General features: G+C 50.8%; 1 protein-coding gene across 5 annotated transcripts in view; it reads right to left on the reverse strand.

Annotated features, from left to right (window-relative positions):
- The window catches only part of HIVEP2 (HIVEP zinc finger 2), a 172,794-nt gene that overhangs the window by 143,734 nt on the left and 5,601 nt on the right, over positions 1 to 23,459 (reverse strand). Inside the window, exon 1 of one of the 5 annotated variants that reach the window (XM_058307571.2) lies at positions 2,960 to 3,105. The exons of the other annotated variants lie outside the window; for them this stretch is intronic. The gene's annotated coding sequence lies outside the window, so the exon portion shown is untranslated. Of the gene's footprint in view, positions 1 to 2,959; positions 3,106 to 23,459 lie in introns of those variants that run through there. 5 annotated transcript variants of the gene reach the window in all.

Below are 23,459 nucleotides of genomic sequence, written 5' to 3' on the forward strand. Positions count from 1 at the left end.
AGGCGGAGCGCCTGCTTCCCGCATGGGAGTTCCAGGCTTGGTTCCCCGTGCCTCCTAAAAACAAAACAGAAAACAAACAACAAGCAAAAAGATGAAAAAGCCAACTCAGGAGAGCCAGTGTGGCTCAGTGGTTGAATGCCAGCCTCCCACATACAAGTCATAGGTTCAATCCCCAACCCCGGTACCCACCCACCCCCCCAAAAAAAAAACAACTAATCTTCACTTTCCAGTTAATGGAGTCTACTAAAGGCCAAGCTCTACAGAACCCAAGTGTGAAACCCGTGGAGAGCGGAAAGACCACTTCAGCAGCCTCTAGACATGCTTTTCTTCAACACGCAGCTTCCACGCGTCTGCCGAACACGTAATTTGCATTTTCTTAATTACCAGGCCAGCCAAAATATCTATCTCTAATAGATGTGTCACCATCCAAGGAAGCCATAATGACTCATTAAAGGACGCCACACCTGCAGACCCCAGGAGAGGCGACAAGTGATTTCACATCTCCTTCTGGACACAGGCCAACACCAGTGATCACACATCCGTGTCTCCAAGGCACCCGAAACTCTTCAGGTGGAAATTCACAAACCCCTCCAGGAATCCCTGCCCCTCTGGTCATGACCCCTCTCGTCTCGTGGCTGCGCCCGTCTTGCTCAGTAGCTATGTGCACCTCCACCTGCTCACCTGTGTCCTCTTAGCTCCTCGAGGCCAGCGGTTCCTACTCACTGGCACCCTGCCACCTGACCTAGGAAGAGGGCCACGATCACAGGGCGTGCTCCTAATTAAAAGCCAAGTTGCATCTACGGCATCATTTGGATACTTCCAAGGTGCTTTAGTTTGCTCAATGCCGCCAAGGCAACATACCAGAAATGGGTTAGCTTTACCATGAAGATTAAGTTATAAGCTTACAGTGCCGAGGCTGAGAAAGATGTCCAAAGCAGGGCATCCAGCAAAGCTCTCTGCCTGGACCCCGGCCGCCAGCGAGCCTGGGCTCCTGCCCGTGGCAGTGCCCCATGGCACATCTGCTGTCCCTCTCCTCCACTGTGCCCGCCGCTTTCCCTCCTGGCTTCCCTCTGGCTCTCTCTCTGCTCCCGGGGCTTTCTCTCTCTGGGTTCCACTGATTTCAGCTTCTGCCTTCCAGGACTCCTTCAGGTTCTGGGGGTTTCTCTCCCTCTCTGTGGTCCCTTCTTTCTGTATTTTCCCATTTATAATGGACTCTAGTAAGAGGACAAGACCTGCCCTCGTGGAGCAGCCTGATCAAAGGAATGTCCCACCCACAGTGGGTGCACACCCAGGGAACCAGGTCCTCTAAGAGGGACCTGGTCAAGGTCCACAAACGCCCCAAACGGCATCCAAAACACCAACAATGTTTCATTTTAAAAGCCCGATTGAGGAGAACAGCCCATGTATCAGTAACACGCGGGATGGAAAATTTAAACGTTATGGCATTTGTCCCTCTCAAGTGAGGATTTTCTTTGGGCAATGTGAACGCCGCCGTCTCCCCTGCTTGGTGCTTCTGGACATGCCCACGGCGCTGGAGGTACCTTCAGGCCCCGGCAGTACAGTTGGAAGGTAACATGCAGGAAATGAAACTGGGCAAGACTGTGAGAGCTCGGCGGTCAGAACGGGGATTCACGAGAACCCCGGGAGCGGGGCCGCCAGAGGAAATGAAACCAAGCACGCACTGAAGACGCCGCCTGGGCCCCAGGACGCCGCACCGCTCAGACCTCCTCCGCCGCGCATCCCTGGGTCGGGCCTTCAGAGCCCGCGTCTCTCCAGGCTCACCAGCTCCTCTCCTCTTCCGGCTCCATCCACTCGCCTCTGGCTCCCAGATTTCCACCTCCAGCCCACCTGCTCCTCCAGAGCAGTGCTCAGCCGCCTCTCGACTGTGTCCACTTCCACTCTTGTCACCCTTCCATTTGCCTGACACTCAACGCCAATCTGCTGGTGTCATCCCCTGCTGGAAAGCACCCCGCAGCTCCAGGATAAAGGGCCAGCTCCCCAACGGGCCCGTGAGACCCGGCGTGCACTGGCTCCTGCCATGTCCCAGCCTCACCCCATGTTCCTGTAGTTTCTTTCTGCCCTGCGACCCACCCGCCACACAGCTGCTGCCCAGACCAGGGTGGGCCAGGGCCCTCCTGACTCGGCTCTGCTCGAGCCACCGCTTCTTCCCAAAATCTGCCCGTCTCCCCAAGGAGACCCAGCCCCAGCTGTGCTTCTCCCAGCATCATAACCACAACCTGCCAGTCTGCGCCTGTGAGTGTCAGGTTCACGCAGAGGTGTCGCGGGGAGGGCTGGAGCACACCTTGCCTGCTCCCCAACTGTTGGCCAGCCCCTGACACACGGCAGGCACTCAGAAATATTCATTAAATAAGTTAATAAATAGCAGCAAACATCATCTCTATGTTGAAAGAAACTCGCGTTCTCATTCTCTAGCATACGATAATGCACATTCTTTCATCAGAAGGATACGTTTTTTTAGGGCGGTACTAGGGACTGAACCCAGACCTCGTACACAGAAGCAAGTGCTCAACCACGAGCTACACCCGTTCCACATAGAAGGACACATATTTTTTAGTTTCCCAAAAGTTTCTGCTTTGAGCAGGGGATCTAGTCAATCTTATGGGCAATAGTGTGGTTTAAGTTAACTTGATTTTAAATATGTTTCTCCTAATATGAAATGGTTATTAGTTAGGCTATCACAAGGCAAAACCTACATCCCTCAAAATTTTAGATCTGGTTAGATGATCATTTCTCTCCTACTCTTATTCTAAGAGTCGAGACATAAGTAAGCGAAAGTTAAGTACCGGTTTCGTATCTTATGTACCATTGGTTGTATCACTAATGGGCTCTTCTTTGAGGTTATCCATCTACTTGCTATAAAAAAAAATAGGACATGCTAATTACAATAAAAGTCATGAACCGACGTCACCTGATCTAAGCAAAAGAGTGACTTACTCACCCGAGCCCACTTTTAAATTTCCCTCAAAATTTTCTGCGCACAGATCCTGGCGAAGCGCTGGGGAGGGGCCAGCAGCTGCTGTCGGTGGCTGCACGTGGGATTTCTGCCTGAAAGGTACACAGCGGACAGCGACGGCTCAGTGCATGGGAATTCCAAATTCGCGGGGACGATACAGGAGACATAACGTCTTTTCCCAACGACGGGAACAGGTTCACATTTTAGACTTTATCGTATTAAATAAGACTCCTGGAATCACCTTCGATTGATAGGTGCACCCCAGAGCTGCCATGAACCTTTGACCTGACTCTACAGAGGACCAAAAAGCACAGGCGGCGATGCAAAGCGAGCTCCAAAATAACCGCCCGGTGCGGTCGGTAAATGAACTCTAGTTCTCAGGCACCCTCGAAGCCCTAACATTTGTCTGAGGTGTTGAGAACTTGAGTCATGAAATGACTTGTCTTTCGACTTCCCCTCTCCAGCCCTCCTGTCCGCAGCCCCCCTCACTCGTTCTCTACAGCACACCTGCATCGAGGAAGGGCCTCCGAGAGGGTCCCGGGCAGAAGCTGCTCCCACCCTCAGCCTCGGTTTCAAATCTGGACGCTACCAAGCACCTCTGGGAGCACCCCGCCTCGAGGCCCGCCGCTGTTTCAGAGCTGTTTCCCCAAGGGTCAGGTCATGCCCAGCGAGACACCCCGAACCGCAGCTATCAAAACAGAGCACTCTGCAAACAGCGCCGCATCGCCCGGCCAACAGCACGGCGCGCTTCCGGGGTTGGGGGACGAGCAAAGGCAGGCATTTCAGGAAGGACGAGCCCGGCGAAGCCAAGGGGGAGGGCCTCGACTCAGCCCGGGAGCCCCTTCCAATAATTTAGAGAAAAGGGATGGCAGAAAAGTGATTTCACCGAAGTCCCCAGACCAGTCATCCCGCCGACACGTTTTTCAGAGTGAACCCGTTCCTGGGCTCCTCCGCACGGCCTGTTCACACGTGCTGTTTTACTTCTCCGCCACACACTCGAGATGGTTCCCCTCGTCTCTTCCTTTCGTCAGCCCCAGGCCCCACCCAGCCCCTTTCTCTCCCCAGTTGAGACGTCCTCCCGCTCCAGTCCTTCACACAGTGAGCACCTCAACTCTCCTTTCGGGAGAGACAAGATCTAAGTCAAGTCAACAAAATGAAAGCTCGAAACCAGTACTGCTGCCCGCTCTAGGGCGAAACATGTGAGGGGGCCTCTGCTGTCCTTGTCATCAATTTCAGAGCTTTAGAGTTTAATATCTGACTCATAGCTGTGCTTTAAAAATTATCAAAATAAATCTTGGTACTCACTGGTCAGCTGAGGACCATGCTTTCCCTGCTGCAGCTCAAATTAGGAACATCCATAAACGGCTTAAACCCAGGCCTCAACGAGCCGCCTTCCCACGCCGGCCTCTGTGGAACCACAGTGCTCTGACGCACTTTCTAATATGGATAAACTTATGATTACTCTACCCAAAATTCACTTTTACAAATGCCCTTTCATTAGCCTTCAACAAATAAACTCCATGCTCAAACCTATTAAGCTCTAAGAAACAAAATGCAATATACATTATCCATGCAAGCATGGTAAAGGAGAATTTTAAAATATTGGTAATCATAAGTTTACTTAATTAAAAAAAAAGAAAGCTACCTTGATGTGGGCCTCATTCTCCTCTTTTCACATTTAGTGTGACGATTCTCAGCTAACATAAATACATGCCAACTCCACCCTGAGCACTGAACTTAAGTAAAAGCAAAGGAGCTTAGTGCTCAAAGAAGGCAGAAATTTCTCTGAGAATCATCCAGTCAAAAGATGTAGCTGCAGGGATTAAAAGCATTCTGCATTTTCTTTATTCTGGCTAAACATGGAGAGGTTTCTAAGGACATTTTTAATGCCCTTAGCACAAATAAACTTTTAAAAAGTGTTTCTAGAGTGGCAGTTAATTTCACCAAATAGAGTGATCCTGTTTCATTGTAAAGATGCAGTTTCTCGATCTTTCTAGAAATTCAACCAACATTTTCCTTTACCATTTAGGTCATCTCCAAAGATAAGAACTGTTGCCCCATGTTGCATAACTGCTACTTAAGGTTGCAGAAGTAGAGCCAAGAAGTAGAGCCAATGAAAGAATAACGTCCCTTTGGTTGTATTCTGATTCTTCTTTGTCACCTAGTGATGCTGGCATCTCTCAAGCCTGGGCCTCCAGAGGTCACGGGCCCCGGAGCTGGCCTGGGTCCAGCGCAGGTCGCAGGGCGGCCGGCTGGCGGCTCAGCCCTGTGGTGCGCCCTCTCTCCACCAGATGACAGGCAGGGGTTCCAGATGTTAGCCCCAACAGCTGGAACCAGAACGCACATCAGCAAGGTCCTAGCTTCCCCGGTAGCCCCCCAGCTCCCCGGAAACAGCTTCCCAGCACGCCTTCCACTCCCAGACCTCAGCAGCACGACCATTCCATGAAGTGACTGCAGAATGGGCCTCCTTTGAGAGTGGAAGGCACGAGCCACAAGCAGGAAGAATAAGCCTGTGGAAGTCAGACTGGCTGATCTGGAAGAGGCCTCTGTCCCAAATGCATTCCTTCCTTCATTCGCCCATGTGCCCAGCAAGCACCCACTTAGCCATACCCAGCAGCAGGAGACCCGCCCTAGGAAGGGCTTGGCCTGCCTGGGGTGGACGCCAGCGCCGCGGCGTAGGAGATGGGGCAGCGGACATGACCCTCCCGCTCTGCCCTTCAGCGTTTGCCTCTATACAATGAGCAGAACAGCCCTGCCCCATATGATCAGAAAGCACTAAGGACAGGCAGTGCGACGATACGAGGACTGAATCATTCAACACATTTAAGAGCCTAGGCAGGTGCCTGGTGCTCAGTCGTTGTTGTTTTTTTCATTATTAGGGTGAACTCCAGCTCCATCGGATTCTGATGTTACGAGGATGGACGGGTGTCTCCTGCTGCTCCCAAGTGAAGACTCTCATCGATCCAGCAGCGTGCCCTCGCGTGAAGGGACTGGACGGAGAGGAAGGGACGACTTCCTGGTAAGTTCTAGGACGTGACATGCGAGCCTCATGTAAATATCCCCTCCACATGTAGCGACGGTCAGGGCTGACACAGCAAAACCTAGAGGAACTCACTCTTCAGTTCCGACTCATCTCCACCCCGTGCTCTCTGCCTGCACCCGTCCTGGGGAAAGGCTGGGTTCTCCTGGCGTCTAATTCTGCTCTCTCCCGCATTTCCTCCAGTCCTTCTTGGTCGACCTCCTCAAGCGCCGGCCTCTGCGGAGACCTCAACCCATTGTTCGTGGTCTCCCCCTTGGCCCTCCGGCTTCAGCCGTCCTCTCCCAAACGCCATACCTAAACCCACGGCTTCCCGGACCCCCGCCCCGCAGTCCTGGAGGTTCTGGGTGCCTCCGGACCCCTCTGGGGTCAGCCGAGGAACGAACCCTCTCGCCCTCCCCCTCCCAGCCTCCCAGTCCCCGGCGCCCGGCAGCTCTGCTCCTCCCCGACAGCCTGACGCTGGATTACAAGCCAGTTCCCTCACGGGACCGCGATGGCCTTAAGGGTGGCAGCGAACGGTGCTCAAGGAGCATTTACTAAAAACAGCACAAACGTGTCAACAACTAAATCGAGTTTTAAGAAAGAACATCCAGAATGGCCCGGGCTTCTTTTTCCTTTTCCGTAGCATTTATTGGTTGCTTGCTGTCTACCAAGTACTTTGCATATATTAACTCATTTAATCCTCATGACAGTCTCTGAGATCCGTTTTAGGAGAATGCCCATATTACAGACGAGGAAACTGAGGCTAAGGGAAATGATATAACTTGCCCAAAGTCATACAGCTAGAGGGTGGTCACGCCAGCGTCCCAGCGAGCAGCCCAGCTCTGCTTCCCACACCCCCCAAAGGCACTCTGTCCTCTCCTTCGCAGCTACAAATCTTATTGAGCAACAGAACTGGCTCTCAACAAGAATGATGAAACTCGTGTCCCCAAAGGGCCTTAAATGTAGATTTTTATGAAAACACTGCCTTGTCCTTAGAGGCAAGGGCAGGGGACAATGCCCACAGCAAGCTCCCTCCGCCGGTGCGTGCCCTCCTGCTACATGCTCCTCTGTGCTCTCCAGAAAACCAAGATGCAAGCTTTAGTATAAATCCTGCCCATTATCTGGCATAATGCATATTATCAGGAAATCACTAGCAAGTAAATAATTACACCACTGATAACAAGGAGCAATATTTAATAGTTAAATATTGAATAGTTAAACACCAACCAAAATATAACCGAAGCTATGAAGAAGATAAGAGAGAAGGGTCACTTCGTTAGCGTCAAACTCCTACAGTCCATAAGATTTTCACTCTGCTAGAGTGAACACCCGCGAAACTTGTTTTTTTTAACAGGTCATTTATGATCAGTTCCAAATAATATTCTAATTGAGCTAATTACAGAATGGCTCTGAAATCTTACTCAGTCTGTTGTTCACTTAATTGCACCTCAGCAAGATAAGGCAAGTGGGGCTTACGACCAGACCGATGATGTTTTCAGGAGGAAAATCAAAGTTTCTAATTTCTACAGTCAAGTCACTCAGTTGGTCACAAACAAATGTTGAGCTCGGCTACCACGATCAGCCACAGCATTTGAGGAGCCTGATGTGACCTGAAAAGGCAGGGCCTCTTGTTCAAAAATGACTAAGAGTTTCAAGATAGTGACGGCAGAGCATTTGCCCACACACAGGGCCCTTCTGAGCACGGGTACTGGGGGGCTACCCAGGTCACAGACCCAGCAACAGGCCCTGGGGACAGGCAGGGCCCTTTTCTCCCCCACCCCCATTTCCTGAATGGTCCAGGTTATTAAAAACAAAAGAGGTGGGTGAGAGAAATGTCACTTTTCTGTTCTCCTCCATTCCCTCAACCAGGTACAGGTACTTCACCTTTGAGCTGCCATGCCCCAAAGGGAAAGTCCAAAATTAAAAAATACAACCGGTATAGAAGAAAATAAACAGGGAGTGAGACAGCAGAAGGGAGGCTACGGGAGGGGAGGGCTGTATCAGCACAAGAGTTGATCTACCCTGTTAGGCAATAAATGGTCAAATATAATGCATGTCTAAGAGCTCAAAGAATCTCTGGACCTCAAACTGCTATGTAGAGCCTTAGGGCTAAGTGCTAGTTAAAACAATTCCAATTCTAGCCGGCTGCTCTTTAGCCTCCCTAAATGTCAAACAATGAGTACCAGGAGCTTATGTTAAAAATGAGTCTAGGGAAGCAGCTGTGGCTCCATCAGTTGAGCCCCCGTCTACCATACGGGAAGCCTGGGTTCGCGTGCCAGGGCCTCCTTGTGAAGGCAAGCTGGCCTGCGCCTGCGGAGAGCTGATGGCCTGTGCCCGCAGAGAGCAGACAGCCCACGCCCGTGGAAAGCTGGCCCAGCAAGATGAGGCAACAAAAGGAGACAAGCAGACACAGAAGAATGCACAGCAAATGAACACAGAGAGCAGACAGCAAGCAAGCGGCAAAGGGAAGGGGTGATAAATAAAATAAACCTTTAAAAGAAATGGGTCTAGTTAGATGAAAAAAAGGATTGGAAATTATTAGAAGGGGAAAGAAAGGTCTGGGATTGCAAAATGCCTAAATATCATACCACTTTCCATATTTTTTTGAAATTAATAAACATTTACTGCACAAATGCTCTATGTTTACATTTCATTGAAAATTTCTGCTGAGCTTAAACCATTTAACAAAAGAATTTAGAAATTCTGGTCCAGGGAAATAAATATAAGGAAGAGCAGAATGCCCTCTTTTTCGAGCAATGTGGGGGGCTGGGGGCTCTCCTAGGAACTGGGGGTCCAGCCACACACAGGCCACCTCCACCCTTGCTGATGAGTTCACTGGGAAAGCTGGGCCGGAGGCTGGCAAGTCCTTTGCAAATACTCTTGATACTTTGAGTTATAATGCTAAGGTTTCACTGATAATTCTAGGATTCTCCTCCAAGCAGAGTCAGCTCAGCTGGGAAGTAAAGGCTCCCCCACGTACCCCAGTCGGGACAGCAGTTGGGGTCCCTGTCAAGGCGCAACGTTCTTCTGCAGCATGAAGGGCCCACCCGAGGCAGCTGCTTAGCAGCTCATGGACAGACCCAAACATAGATGAGCTGTGGGCTCTGGGCTAAAGTGACAGGAATGACAGGAGTTCTAGAAGTCCACACGAGGCATTGCAGGGGAAGCCCCACGGCAGCTCTCGTAAAGCAGCATGCTCATCTCCCGGTTGCCGGGAGAGTCAATTAATCCATCTCAACACCCCACTTAGCCCCTCTAGCGAGACGCTGCATTGAAACAGGACTGCTGTGAAGGCAGCTCTAGGGTAACTGACCCTTCCCCTAAGAGTGCTAAGAGATACTTTCCTCACGCCAAGGTTAGAAGTGTCCAGCCTGGCCTAAAAGCAGGGGACCAGAGCCCCAAGAGCTACTGTCCACTGAACAGCTAGCTGTCCTCCTGACCTCGGATGCACCTTGGGGATGGTTTTCCCATATGGGAAAGAAGGGAGAAGCAAGTCATCCCGAAAAAATAACTTGCTCTCACACAGAGCTTTTCAGTGTTACAAAGTGGCTTCGCTGGCAGCAGAGACCCCTCCCCCCAAATCCACGCATGTGCCTTGGACTGTGACACAACCCCCCGAGCCCAGCTTTCCCTCGCCTCCTAACTCTGACTTCCTTTACCGTCCCGTGGGGAACGTCTGTACAAAATGAGCCTGTGCAGTGCACACCACCGAGCAAGTGTGCTCCCCCACCAGCTCCAGGCAGCTCCTGGGTCCGAGAAGTCCTGGGGACTGTGTTCTGGCAGAGCCAAGGGCTATCCAAACAGGAGCCTTTTAAGACCTGCAGCTCTTCTTCCAAATGCACTCAAATACCCCTTAACTTCCTTAGGGCGTAAATCAGCGTTCAAGTTTCCCAGAAGAAACGGCGTGGTCCCCGTACACACATCTAAGGAGCCCACGGCGACCTTTTTTTTTTTAAGGGAAACGTTTTGGCAGCAATTATAAAAGCACAGAAGGCAGGTGACAGTGTCTGTTCCAACCTGGGGTACGCCTCGAGGTTTGCTGTGCGCTGCTAAGTGATGTTTTCACCGCTTCAGCCCTCTCTGGGACGACTGTGGCGGAAACCCCGCAGGCCGCCTGGTGACCTTTGGCATCTGGGCGTGGGGGTCAGAAGAACAAGCTCAGACCCAGCCCAGAGCCCGCCCAGAGGCCAGCCTGGTGACTGCCCAAGGAGAGGCCACATTCCCCCGACTCCAGCCCCTGAGGACAGGGCCTCCACCGACTCCCGGGGCTCAGGTGGCACTCGGAAGATTATTCAGGCCACTCGAAGCCCTATCACAGAGCCGGGATTCCCCGCCTGCCTCAGCTTAAGTCCACCTGCAGAGAAGAAATACAGGAGAGAGAGCGAAAGCCCATCCACGCGGCGCATACTAAATGCAGGGCCCAGCCCCAGGCCAAGGTGAGCATCTTCCGTCTACACGGCCCCCCGCCCTCCCGCACGGCAGCCCTCCCTGCGGCAGCGCCCGGGCCTGCACCCCCGGCCAGGCGGGGGGCCGGGGGTCGCGGGGCTGGCCGGGGGTCGCGGCGCTGGGGGTCGCCCCGGCAGCGGCCCCGCGCGCACCCCCCTTCTCCCGCACCCGCTCTGGGGGTGCCGGGGGCGGCGGGGGCGCCGCGCATCTGGGCCCGGGCCCCGCCGGGGCGCCCCACTTTCCCTGGGCAGGAAGGAGGGGGAGCGAGCGCATTTCCTGTCGCGCAGCTGGAGCCGGCGGAGACGTCACCGCCCTCCCGGGGGAGGGGCGCCCGGGGCGGCGGGAGCGGGACCCCGCGTGCGGCCCCGGGGTACGCCCGGTGGCGGTGGGCGGCGTGGACGCGTGCGGAGGGCGTGCGGGGGCGACCCGGGCCCAGGTGGGGGAGGACCCCCCCGGGCCCTCTCCTCCCGCAGCCGAGCCTTGGCACAGCCCTGCGCTCAGGCGCCCCAGTGACCCCCCCGCCACAGTACCCCGAATTTCCCGGGGGTCACGTGTTCCAGGTGCCGAGAGGAAGCACGCTCCTTGCCCAAGTTTCTGAGCTTTATTTTTAACGTAATTTCCCCAAACAGGACTCTTTTTTTCCATCCGGGTGATTGCTAAACAGCCAAAAGCGAAGCGCAGTGCGGGGGCCGGCGGTGCGGGGGGCCGGCTCAGGCCTGCGGGAGCCGCTGCTGCGGAGGGGCGGGGGCCTCGGGTGGGACTTAATTGTCAGACGCCCCCCGCCCGCGGCGGACACGCCTTTCCTTATTAATTAGGTCCTCGTGGAGCACCTCTCAACTGGAGCATGAAAACACCCGGGCCCCAGGAATCTTTCCATCCCGTATCTATTCAGCAGAGCAGCAAACACCACATTGGGCTGGAACGCTTCGAAATGGCAATTGCCCGGTCCTATAAAAATAATGGTGATTTCTAAAGTTCCCTTTAGCGGACCTTTCCCACCTTTCATTTCAAATCACAAAACAGAATATAATCATGCGTAATTCCAGAGAATCAGCGGTTTGCGGCTAAAAATGGTTAAAAACAAGATCACCCGATGCCTTTTTAACTAACGCCCGGTATGGCTGACATCAGGCTCGAGCCCCTTCTCACGGTGAACGGATGTTACAGATGTTATGTTGCCCCCGCATCTGTCAGCATCTGAACCGCGCGATGTTTCACAGCGGCACACAGAATTTTTACAATTTGCTGTAAGAATCCTGGCATTTGAAACGTGCCCTGCACGGCAACCTGCGGCTTCTCAAGGAAATGAATCTAAGAATTCACCCCAAAAATCATCATCTTGGTGCTTACAGGCTCTGCCCCACCTTTATAAAGTCCTATTTTTGAAAGATTCCAGAATTTTTCTTCCATTTTAAACTTACAAGAAAGGCTTTACCATTTAATAAGCATGCCAGTTTGCATATCCAGTCCTCATTTTACTACCCAAGACCCAAATCTAAGGTAATCTCAGCTTCTACATAAAGTGGTCCAAAGCGCCTGAATTCTATTTAATTTTTTTTACTTTGAATTCTTTTCTAAACCCTGGAATCAAAAATTGAGTATTTTATCACAAAATAATCTTACATATGCATAGTATATTGGAGTTTACCATTTACTTTGCAAATAAGCTTATCACCATTTTACCAAGAAATGGGCTCAGGGTCAGGACTCAGATCAGCTAAAATGCAGGGGCTCAAGTGGGCTCTTTCCATCTTGGGGGAAAGAAACCAAGACCCTTCCCATCCCAGACTTCTGACTCCAACCCAAACCGCCCCTTCTCTCCTTCTCAGGACCCGGGCACAGCTCTGAGCATGCGCTCAGGGAGGGCCAGGAAAAAGCGCCACAGGCTTGATTAACTGCACTTGCACACAGCTGCTTTTAAAGGCTTTAGTGGGCTTCCCATGCCGTACCAAAGGATTCTGGGTTGCAGAAGTCCTTCTGGTGTGGCCAATACTAGGAAACTCTGTACCGGTTTCTGTCTCCTCTTGGGCCCACGCGGATTTTTTTGTGTTGTCTTTTTCTTTTTCCTATCACTCATCCTTTTATCCATTAAATCTCGGCAGCAGTGCTTGTGTTTTTGATCTGAACACGCTTCTACTTATTCCTTCCCACCATTCTCTGTCAATAGTATATAATTAATAGTCCACAAACTGAGCAACAGCCCAAGTATGGTCTAAGCTCCCTGAAGATTTTCTTCCAAGTCCACCCTCTCTGGTTTCTATTTAATTGGCATTTGGAAAGAACAAAAGAGGGCTGACTAAAATTTATCCTATTTTGTAATCCTAATTACAGACTAGATGCTATCAGTATTATAAAAACTGAGTATACACTGGGGAATTAACGACCAGGATGATAAACCGACTTGTAGAACAAATACATCATTGAAAATATAAGCCAGAAAAGTAAACTGTGTTTTAATAGGTTCCTGGTGCTATTTTCAAATGCATCTCTTTTATATCATCAAAGAGAACAAATCATCTGTAAGGCTAAAAGGATGCTTTGCAGGATGACACATTTTATACTTCCCCTTTGGAAACTGCAGGAAAAAATTTAAATGCACCAGTTTTGTCTTTAAAGAGCATTGTGGGAATGCACAACCCCAGCCTAATAAGATATATTATTGCTTCATTCAATGAAAAGGATCAACACTTGAAGTTTCCCAAGTAAATCCATTTAAAGCATGTTCCTTCATTTAGAGTTTGTTTCCTTTTGCTGTGTACTGACAATATGAGAGGAGGAGGAATTGCTGCTCTGATATCTGGGCTCTGTGTTTCCAAGTGCCCTGCCTCGCTCCCAAAAGAATTCTACCTTTTCCTAGATTGTCTCAAAATCTATCAAAATCTTTGATAGAACTAGACCATGAGATGCAACTTACAAGCAGGCATCCTCTGTAGACTGAGATTTTTGTTCTTCTCTCATTATATTCAACACTGAGCATTTTTCTTCTCAGATGAGCATTCCCCATCATGTCTTATTTTTCCAGAATGCTGGCTCCCAAGAAAAGCCCTGACAATCGTCCTGGCACTCCTCTTTCCAGGCTGGGCGTCCCACTCTGGCTCCTCTAGAGCTGGTCTGAGCCCACATCAGCCCGGCTAAACCCTGATGCACAGGCAAATGAGTGAGCAGGCGTTGACAAGAGAGCAGGGAGAACGCCCTCACACACACACGTGCACACATGCACACCACGAACGAATGCACGCACCTCACTTACCTACAGGCGGCACTATCTGTGTTCCAGTAAGATCCTTTCTTCCTCAGTATGTCTAAGCCTAGAGATTGTATTTTCCTTACAAAACACCTGATGAACTATAACGTCCTCTTGATTAGGCATGATTTACTAGAGCCTTTGAGGCTGGTGCACACACAGAGCTGGGCCTGAGTTCCTTTTTTCCAGACCATAATGACTGGAGAATGGTCTCTGTACCTCTCAGCCTCCAGGCACAAGTCAGTATGTTCCTCAAATGGAAATCTCTGTACGGAGGACTCTAGTTCAAGAGCGCACCTCCTTTGCCAGCCTCCAGCTATGGCAAGTCTTCAGAGCAGGCCTCACCAAAGGCTAAACGATAGCGAGTGCTTGGCTGGGCCGCAAGCTGCCATGTGCTACTGAAACACCCGTGTTTCCACCACGTTCAAGTAATTGAAGATCACGAACTGCATCGGTTATTTTATTACAATACCGGATTGTTTCTTCTCTCCTGCTCCCTCACAGAGTCCTCTATCCTCTGTGTGATTAGAGCTAAATTCAAAATAAGTTCATTGACAGGTGGTTAAAAGAAGAGTCCCCAGATCAAAGGAGCCCGCTCAGGAAACCATACCATCTAACTTTTGCTGTAGTAACTTGTAATAAGCTCTCAGTTATCGCGTATAATAGAAAATGTCTGCTTCCAAGTCACTTGTTCCATGGACTACCTACCTCTTTAAAGATTCCCTTTGCTATTCATTATGTGGATTATATGCAGTTTGTTCAGGCAAATCAAAAGAAGAGTGTTTCCTCTTAGATACTAAAGGCAGTCTCCATCAAAAGTCAGAATATTTTTCATGACTGATATTCCTTTTATTAATAAGGTAATGTGACAAAAGGCATTGTATACTGTAATATATATATATATTATATTCTCAAAAGTGATATTACCATCTGCATGGAAATACTTCCCAACACTCTTTATGCCCATTTTTTTTTTCGAATAACTGGAATTAATGAGTTTATTAATGTTGCAGGACACAAAGTGAACATACAAAAAGCTAACATACGTTTAAAAACAAGCAATATACAACTGGAAACAAATGTTTTGAAAACCATACTGAGAATAATTCCCCCCAAATGAAATACTTAAATATAAATAGAAGAAAACATGAACAGGATCAGTAAGGGAAACACAACAAAAGAAAAATATGAAAGAATGTGTAACTACTTGGGGAGACAGATAGTGTTCGTGGATTGGATGACTCAGTAGAGGAAAGACTTTTATCCTTCTACATCCATCTATAGATTTAACAAAATAATAACCAAACTACTAACACAAGTTTTTGTAGATATAAACAAATTCTTTTTTTTTTTTTCCAGGAAAGTTAAAAACACAACAAAAATCTAGAAGAGTAATTTTGTTTTTTGATTTTTGTTTTTTTTTTTTTAATTTTTTTATTCATTTTTTTAAAATATTACCTTCAAAAAATATGAGGTCCCATTCAATCCCACCGCCCCCACCCCACCACTCCCCCCACAGCAACACTCTCTCCCATCATCATAACACATCCATTGTATTTGGTAAGTACATCTCTGGGCATCGCTGCACCTCATGGTCAATGGTCCACATCATAGCCCATACTCTCCAACGTTTTCATCCTGTGGGCCCTGGGAGGATCTACAATGTCCGGTAATTGTCCCTGAAGCACCACGCAGGACAACTCCAAGTCCCGAAAACGCCTCCACATCTCATCTCTTCCTCCCATTCCCCACACCCAGCAGCCACCATGGCCACTTTTCCCACACCAATGCCACATTTTCTCTGTGGACCTTGGATTGGTTGTGTCCATTGCACATCTTAATGAATAGAAAATGACAAACTGAAGAAAAGGTCAATTGCTCCACACTAACACGGCAGCCATTTATTATTAAGTTAGAGTTAGACAGGCGGGGTCAAGCATTCTTATGGTAAAAAACCTAGAACATAGGAAAGGTATGAATAACTGGCCCAGGCTTGATCATAACAACCCCTGCTCCACCAATACTTGTTCTGTACCTCTGAGTTACAGCCGTAATCCTTGAGGTGGCTGGTTTTCTAGGGCAGGGATAGCAATAATATGCCAATTCAAAGCCAATATATATCTTCGCCTCGTATGCAAAATACATATAGAGCATGTGATTTATAAGTGCAATTGAATGTTCTGCATAGGAATCTTTCCATACAGATCTTTTATCGGTCTCATTTTATTTATCTGCATTTATAAAGTCATGGAATTGCCAAAATCAGGGACCAAACTCTTAAAGTAGTACAATATACCCATCGTTATCTTAAGGAATGCAAACACCTTAAGCTCTCTTCAGAACCCATCACCCAACCTTTCTAACTTTTTTTATCAATTTTCCCTTACTGTGCATTTTATGCTGCCTTCAAGTGAATCTTCCTGTGAAAACACTCTGGCACTTTCCGTCATTGCTGCAAGGCCATTTTGCCAAAAGGCCAGACCTAATCAAAGCCCTCCCACCCCCCAAGTCTGCCCTGGTCCCCGCAGCCAAAGGTCACCGTGCACCTTCTTAGTTCTTCCCAGGTGCTGCTCTCACCCCACACCTGCCTCTCCCAATTACAGCTTCCTCTGCAGTGCTTGACCTCAATAGAGGATGGAAGTTTCGATGGAAAGTGCATCCCTCTTCTTTATCCTTCCCACACATCTTGCACCTACAAACCAGAAGCTCACTAGCTGTGTTCACCACAATGAATGTTTTACATTGTTCTACATTCCAACTCGGTTCCAGTTGTACCTGCCTAAACATTCTCAGCAAGCCTCTTCTGCACAATGTGTCTAACTCGGTCGGTAAGAGGCTGTAATCTGAAGGGTCGCTGGGAATAATCAGTTTATTTCTGAGGATTCACAAACACACACAAGCCAGGGGTAATGGTCAGGCACGAACAACCTGATCCTTGAAAATATTAATAAAATGAAAATGAAAACTACCTCATAGGAGGCCCAGCTGAAGGAACTGGGGATATTTTGCCTGGGAAAAGAATGAGCGAGGCAAACAAGATTCCTAATTTTAAGTAATTGTAGAATGATCACGCAAGACAAGGAGCCAACGCGGGCAGCTGGAGACGGATCAGCTATGGATGAGCTGAAATGCCCACGCGTGGAACAGGCCCCCCGAGAAGGGAAACGTGTTTCAGCAGGAACAGCACAGGGGGCTGGGGCAGCGCTTTTCCTCGCAGTCTCCAGAACGTCACGTCCAGAGCCTCTGGAAAACTCCCCACCGCAAAGCGTGCTTGAGCCCCACTTTGCAAATCAAAATCGATGCGTCAGCTCCTCCACCTGGGCCGATTCGTCAGCAGGCTCTCAACGAGACCGATCAAGGGGTGCCCTAAGTAAGCCACCACTGCAATATATCAAAGAGCATCCTTTGTACAGGAAGAAGGAAAACTTCTCACAAAATGCTAACCTGATGCTGCAGAGGCGGGGGCCCCCGCCCAGACCTGCCCCAGCCGGGAAGAGGCCCACGCTCCCAGGAGCCTCGGCGTCCCGCTCCCCGGCCTTGCCCTCTCTCCTTGCCTCCTTTAGTTGGAAACGTCAGAAATGAGAACAGTCGTTCAATTTGCACAACTGTGTGACAGGTCGTAAAATGTTCACAGGAAGCTTAAAACAGAACCAGTCGCTTCAAGAAGATCCCACATGTTCAACGGAGTTTCGGCCCTGCTTGCAGTACAGCGGTTAGCAGGTTTAGTATAATCGTGTAAGTGTCGAAGCTGCAGTGACTATCATTATCATAACATCTGCATCTCACTGCCCCCTCCTAGGCCACCCTGAAGGGTGCAGGTAGAAAGGCAAATCGGCAGGGCAATTTCTTCACAAGAGAAACTCCTGGGGTGGTTTGCTAAGATTTAAATTACTTCTAGATCAACTATCAGTATCTGCCATGACTATTTTCAGGCATCATTGAGTTGAATTTAGCAAACTCCTACCAAAAGTGACCAAAAATCAACGGATGATGGGACAAATTTGGAGTCCCTCCATTTGAAGAGCAGAGCTCCACGCTGGGCGTCCACTTATTTGCCATATCCTGTTAGGTCAGGCGATTCATGGCGAAAGGCCACTGAGCGTGTTCTCAGCCACTTGGCCATTTCAGCAGCTACACCGATGACACCGGGCCCAAGCGCGTCCCAGACCAGCAAGCCCAAAACAAACGCCTTTGGGTCCCTTTCCTTTGGCTGGAAGGAGGGTGTGCCTCTCCGGATGTTTTATTACCCATGTGCATTAGTGACCCACACAAAATTTGCATCCATCAGAGACTACAGCCAGCTGTGGGGCTGCTGACCGGTCTCTCTCCAAAACCCGTCGCATGTGCCTGCACCAGATGGCATCGAGAACAGCCAATTCTCCATTCACCCTTGTCACAAACGTGTCCTCTGTACCTGGTTTTTTTCACCAACTGAACTATTCCCAACGCTCATCGTCACCTTGCATCCTGAAAAGAGCCAACGGGGTGCACAAGGGGCCCTTTCTTCCGGGGGTGGGGGCAGCAGTGCTGGTCACAGATGAAACAAGGCGCAGAGGCGGGCACGGGCCAGAGGGGTTTGGAAAACTGGGAGCGAGGCAGTAAGCCTCCCATTCTGGGGTCCCCACAGCCCCAGGTGGGGTCTAAGGAGCACACCACCGGCAAGAGACCCTTCTTCCACCCCCAGAGGCCCCGTTTCTCCCGGCACGAACGCTGGCACCTGGCTACTGACGAGAGAAGAAATAGGATGTTTGTAACACGGGCATTTTCCTTGGCTTGAGGAATAAGTGTGGCTCAAAACGTAAGCATCGGGGCAAGACAAAAAGTAAAGTGTGTACCGCGGGCCATCAGGTGCTGAACTTGACACGACCTCGCGGGGGCGGGCAGCCCCAGCATTGCCGCCCCGCCCCCCTTTCAGGGCCAGGCTTCGTCACTAGGCTGGCACGGGACCGGGCGGCACCGCCCCTGCCTCCGCGGCACCCGTGTGCGAGCCAGGACAGGGAACTACCCCGTTCCGGGCCCAGCGTGTCCCAGCAGGCGGCCTGGAAGCGACGGTGGCCGACTCCCCACACCGCCTGCCCTTCTCCAAGCACCCCACACAGAATGTGGCCAGTGAACCCCACATCCTCTGGCCCCCAGGACCCCCCACCTGCTCCCTCGCTGTGGGCACAAGTGGGAAAGACAGGAAGCCCTGGACCAAGCAGCAGGTGTGTTGGCAAGGGCCGGGTGGGTGGGTGGAGAGTGGGTCCCCAAACTCCTAATAGAGCGGAATCCGGAGGACGACGGGGAGGGGAGCAGAGCGGCGGGCTCGGGGTACCAGGGTCCACCCGCAGCCAGGGCGCTCCTTGGGCTCTGCCCCCCCTCCTTGCGGCTAGCACGTGTGCTCACCAGGTGCACGCCCGGGGGCATAGCACGCTCACCACACACCTGCTGCCAGCCGCCCTCTTGCCTCCTGTGCGTGGCACACTTCTGGGGAGACCCACCACTGTCCTCTAGAAACCTTATGGCAAAAAGGATCAGTGAAGAGTGCAACTGTCTTAATCAGATTAAAATGTGGACTCCCGGTGTAATGCGCGGTCCCCGCGTCACTCTAAAGCTCCTAAGTGCATTCCGCAGTGGGGTGGACATTAATAAGCCATTCTTATTCTCCCTTCCCCCCCCCCAAAAAAAATGGGGCCCGATTCTGAAGAAACAGAGCTGAAATACAAGAACTCAAAGAATTGTTTTTAAAAACCCTAATGCTACAATATTGAGTTAGGTAAAACTTGTATCTTTTCAAAAACTCTCTTAGTTTCAAAAAATCTGTATAGCTATTAAAATAATTCAGCTGTTTTCACTAGCAAGCAGTAACCCTGCAATGCTTCCTTAGCAGCTGTCTGGGTTGAGGGAGACCCACCCAAAGAGGAAGGTTCCGGAAGCACTGGGAAGTGGCACCGGGACTGACTCTGCCATAAAGAGTTTCTGCATTGACCCACTGGAGCGCACTCCACAAGGGCTGCGCACGTCCCCCGTTCTGTCCCTGTGAAGCCCACGTCTAGGACGGCGCCTTGCCCAGAGCAACTGCTGGGTATTGCCTATTCAGGGGATAAACGCTTTCGCCAACGCACCAGCTCGTGTCTCCTCAGCACGTCCACCGGCCCCCAAGGTCACTGGGCTTCTCTAGCTTAGGCGATGTATGTAGCCGTCCAGGTGCAGAAGTCAGGCCCGGAGGTCTGTTCTTAGACCAAAGCCTCCAGAGTGGACGTCCAAGGAGCACCGCAGAATTTGCTTCCCTTCGTTAGGGCGGCACTGGCTAAGCTAAAGGAGACAATCCCCAAATCCCACCCCATGTTTCCATGTCGCTGCTGTAAAGCACGTGCATTCTGACACTCCCTCTTCACACATTTCACTCCAGAGTTTAAGAGCTGATCAGGGAAGTGGACTTTGGCCCAGTGGTTAGGGTGTCCGTCTACCATATGGGAGGTCCGCGGTTCAAAACCCGGGCCTCCTGACCTGTGTGGAGCTGGCCCATGGCACAGTGCTGATGTGCGCAAGGAGTGCCCTGCCACGCAGGGGTGTCCCCGTGTAGGGGAGCCCCACACACAAGGAGTGCACCCCGTAAGGAGAGCCGCCCAGCATGACAAATCACTGCCTGCCCAGGAATGGCACCGCCCACATGGAGAGCTGACACAGCAAGATGACGCAATAAAAAAGAAACACAGATTCCCGTGCCGCTGACAACAACAGAAGCAGACAAAAACAAGAACATGCAGCAAATGGACACAGAGAAGAGACAACTGGGGTGGGGGAAGAAAGGGGGAGAGAAATAAATAAAATAAATCTTTAAAAAAAAAAAAGAGCTGATTAAACGGGTAATGGTGCATTATTGTCACTATAATCCCTTCTTGCTCCTCGCTACCAGGTGTTCAACAGTGACCCCGTGCTCATCGACGTCAGGTCACGAGCTCTTTGCAACTTCACCAGGGCCCTCACGCAGGTATCAGTGCCCTCACTGAGAGGGGAAGGGGCTGGCCTGAACTCTCCCCATTCGGTGGGACTTCACATCCAGGCTCTTCCCCCACCCTGCCTGCTAGTCGGCCCCATCGGAGCAGCCCACTCTGCTCCAGAGGGACACGGGCTCGGGGATGGAGACGGCTGCCAGTTAAAAAAAATAACCCTGCGTGTGCACAATTGCTTGTGCTGCACGAATGATGAAAAGACCATGCTCTCATAGAAAATTAGCCCTCAGTTCAAGTCCCACTCCACCAGTGACTAGGAGAAGGTACTTGCAAAGAGAAAGTGAGCTCAGGGGTGGGCAGTGTCTGGCATGGGAGGAAAAAGTGAGCTCAGGTGTGGGCAGAGCCTGGGGTGGGAGGAAAAAGTGAGCTCAGGTGTGGGAAACGGCTGGGGTGGGAGGAGGAGGTGAATTCAGGTGTGGGCAGAGCCTGGGGTGGGAGGAGGAGGTGAGCTCAGGTGTGGGCAGAGCCTGGGGTGGGAGGAAAAAGTGAGCTCAGGTGTGGGAAACGGCTGGGGTGGGAGGAGGAGGTGAATTCAGGTGTGGGCAGAGCCTGCTGAGGTCTCTGGCCCAGCCTGTGGACTCCCTTAGACCAAATTCCTTCCTTCTAACAGATTTGCAAAATTGGCACTGTGCCGATTTTTTAAGCATGTAGTTCATCCTAGTAATACCATAATTACAGAATATAATGACACTGCATTCTCTATAGCTACAAAGTAGCAGTTATAAAAGGAGAGACTAGGAGTTGGAAAGGGCTTTCCAGACCATCTGTCCCCAGTCCATCCGTTTCCAAAAGGGGTCCAGAGAGCTGGCATGGCTTGTTTTCAAGTCTCCACAGAAAGTTCGTAGCAGGCAGCCGGAGCGCGTCCAGCCTCCCCCTCCCCCCGCCCCCCCACTCTCTGCCTCACATTACACAAGCATGGCAACGCATGTAATTTTCAGACAATTAGACAGTATAAAATAACCTCAATTTAATTGCATCCAATTAACAAGCCAAATTAGCGTTTCATATGTACACTATTAAACCAGTTGTCTGGCTTCCAAAAGAAATAAAACACTGTTTCCAATGAAGCTAGCAGTTCAGTGAACACAGCTACTTCTAATTTAAATTACCTTTCCTGTAACTTTCTTTATATGGAATTAGACATAATCTCCATTTTAAAAGAAATATTTTCTGTGACAATGAAGATGAGAACTCACTTTGCATTTTCAGGGTCAAGCTCTACTCTCTCCCCGAGCACGTGATTTTCTGAGTTTGCACACGTGCGTGCCCATGCACCTGGCAGGGCCCACATGCAGGTCTCAGGTCTTGAAGAAACGCACACGGGCCGTGTCTACACCCAGTGCCTCGCTTCGAAAAGCCCTCTTTCTTGCTGGGCCTCAGAAAGCAAGTGAATCTGCTGCGATGCAAATAACGAGAGGCTCACCAATCTCCTGCTTTCTTTTTCAGAGAAATTGAAACCACAGAATAAATCTTTGCCAAACAAAGCGTTGCGTTTCTAACACACGACACCACACTCGCCGTCCAGGCTGGCTGCGCTTCGGGTCCAGTTAGGCACCGACTAAAAAGAGGTATTCTGGTTAACCCTTCAGTGGATCACCCCTCTGCGCCCTAAATATTTATGCCTAAGAATAGAAATACCTTGTCATTTTAAGCCTGAACAATTCTGGATGTGGGCGTTTTAACCTTTGCTATTAATACTTAACGAATATTTTCCGGAGCAGAAAGTTTCACAGTGGGTTAAAATAATAATGCACTACTTCGTATTGACATTTTGTTTTCAAACTGACAATCATGCCAACGAGCCTAAACTCTGCCGTGTAAATTCAGCCACATTTAACACAATGTGGGGCTGGTTCTAAGTGCTCTCGGGGGGTCATCCCAGCCTTGCCCTCCGGCCTCCTTACCTCTGCGGGCTCAAGCCCACATGACCTGGTCATCTTTCCAAAGCACAGATTCTGGAGCCCCCCCCCCCCCCCGCCCCTGCTCGGCCACTCCAAGTGAAGTCTGGCTCTCTTGGGGGCGCCTCCCGACCCCACCCAGCTACTACAGCCTCCCAGGTTCGTGCCCAGGCCCCACCACCAGGTCCGACAATGCTGACCCCCCACTTTGCTTAATGACATTCTCCACCACCGCCAAGGTCCCCCTCAAAACCCCCCTCCTCCCGCAAACACCCTCCTCTCTCCTGTCGGCTATCACCTGCCTCTGTTCATGCTCGACTTTCCCTCGTGCATGTGCGAGAAGCTCGCGTCCATGCCCTCTGCCTCCCCAGGACTTCCCAAGCCGGGGGCCATCGCCCTCTTCTCTCTCAGCTCCTCCACGGAGCCTCACACAGCGTTGTCCCTTGATAAACGACACTTCGGGTAACGTCTACGGAGCCCTGGGGCAGGCCGCATGTGCCAGGCCGGCCATGCTGCGCCCACTTGGGGGGCCTGGGAGCGGAGCGCACCACCTTCCCCATTTGCCCACGGAGAAGCCGGAGCATCCCCGGGCGGGTTGGCGGCGGTTCCTTGGGAAGCCGGGCACCAAAGACGCCACAGCCTGCGCCTGGCCCCGCCGTGCACCTGCCTCTTCTTCCTACCAGCTGATTTTCTACGTTTTATAAAATGTAAGAGAGAGAGAAAAGTAACCAAATGGCACAACTGCACAATGGAACGAGCCTAAGACGCCCTGAAGCAGGGCCGCTCTCGCGCACCGCTTTCCCTCCTTTTTCTCTACTCCTACTCTCTCTGCAAGGGTCCCACTGGCCAAAGGGCACATGCAAAGTCAGAGGCAGATCGAGGT

Source organism: Dasypus novemcinctus, chromosome 11, assembly GCF_030445035.2.
Source record: "Dasypus novemcinctus isolate mDasNov1 chromosome 11, mDasNov1.1.hap2, whole genome shotgun sequence".
Taxonomy (NCBI): domain Eukaryota; kingdom Metazoa; phylum Chordata; class Mammalia; order Cingulata; family Dasypodidae; genus Dasypus; species Dasypus novemcinctus.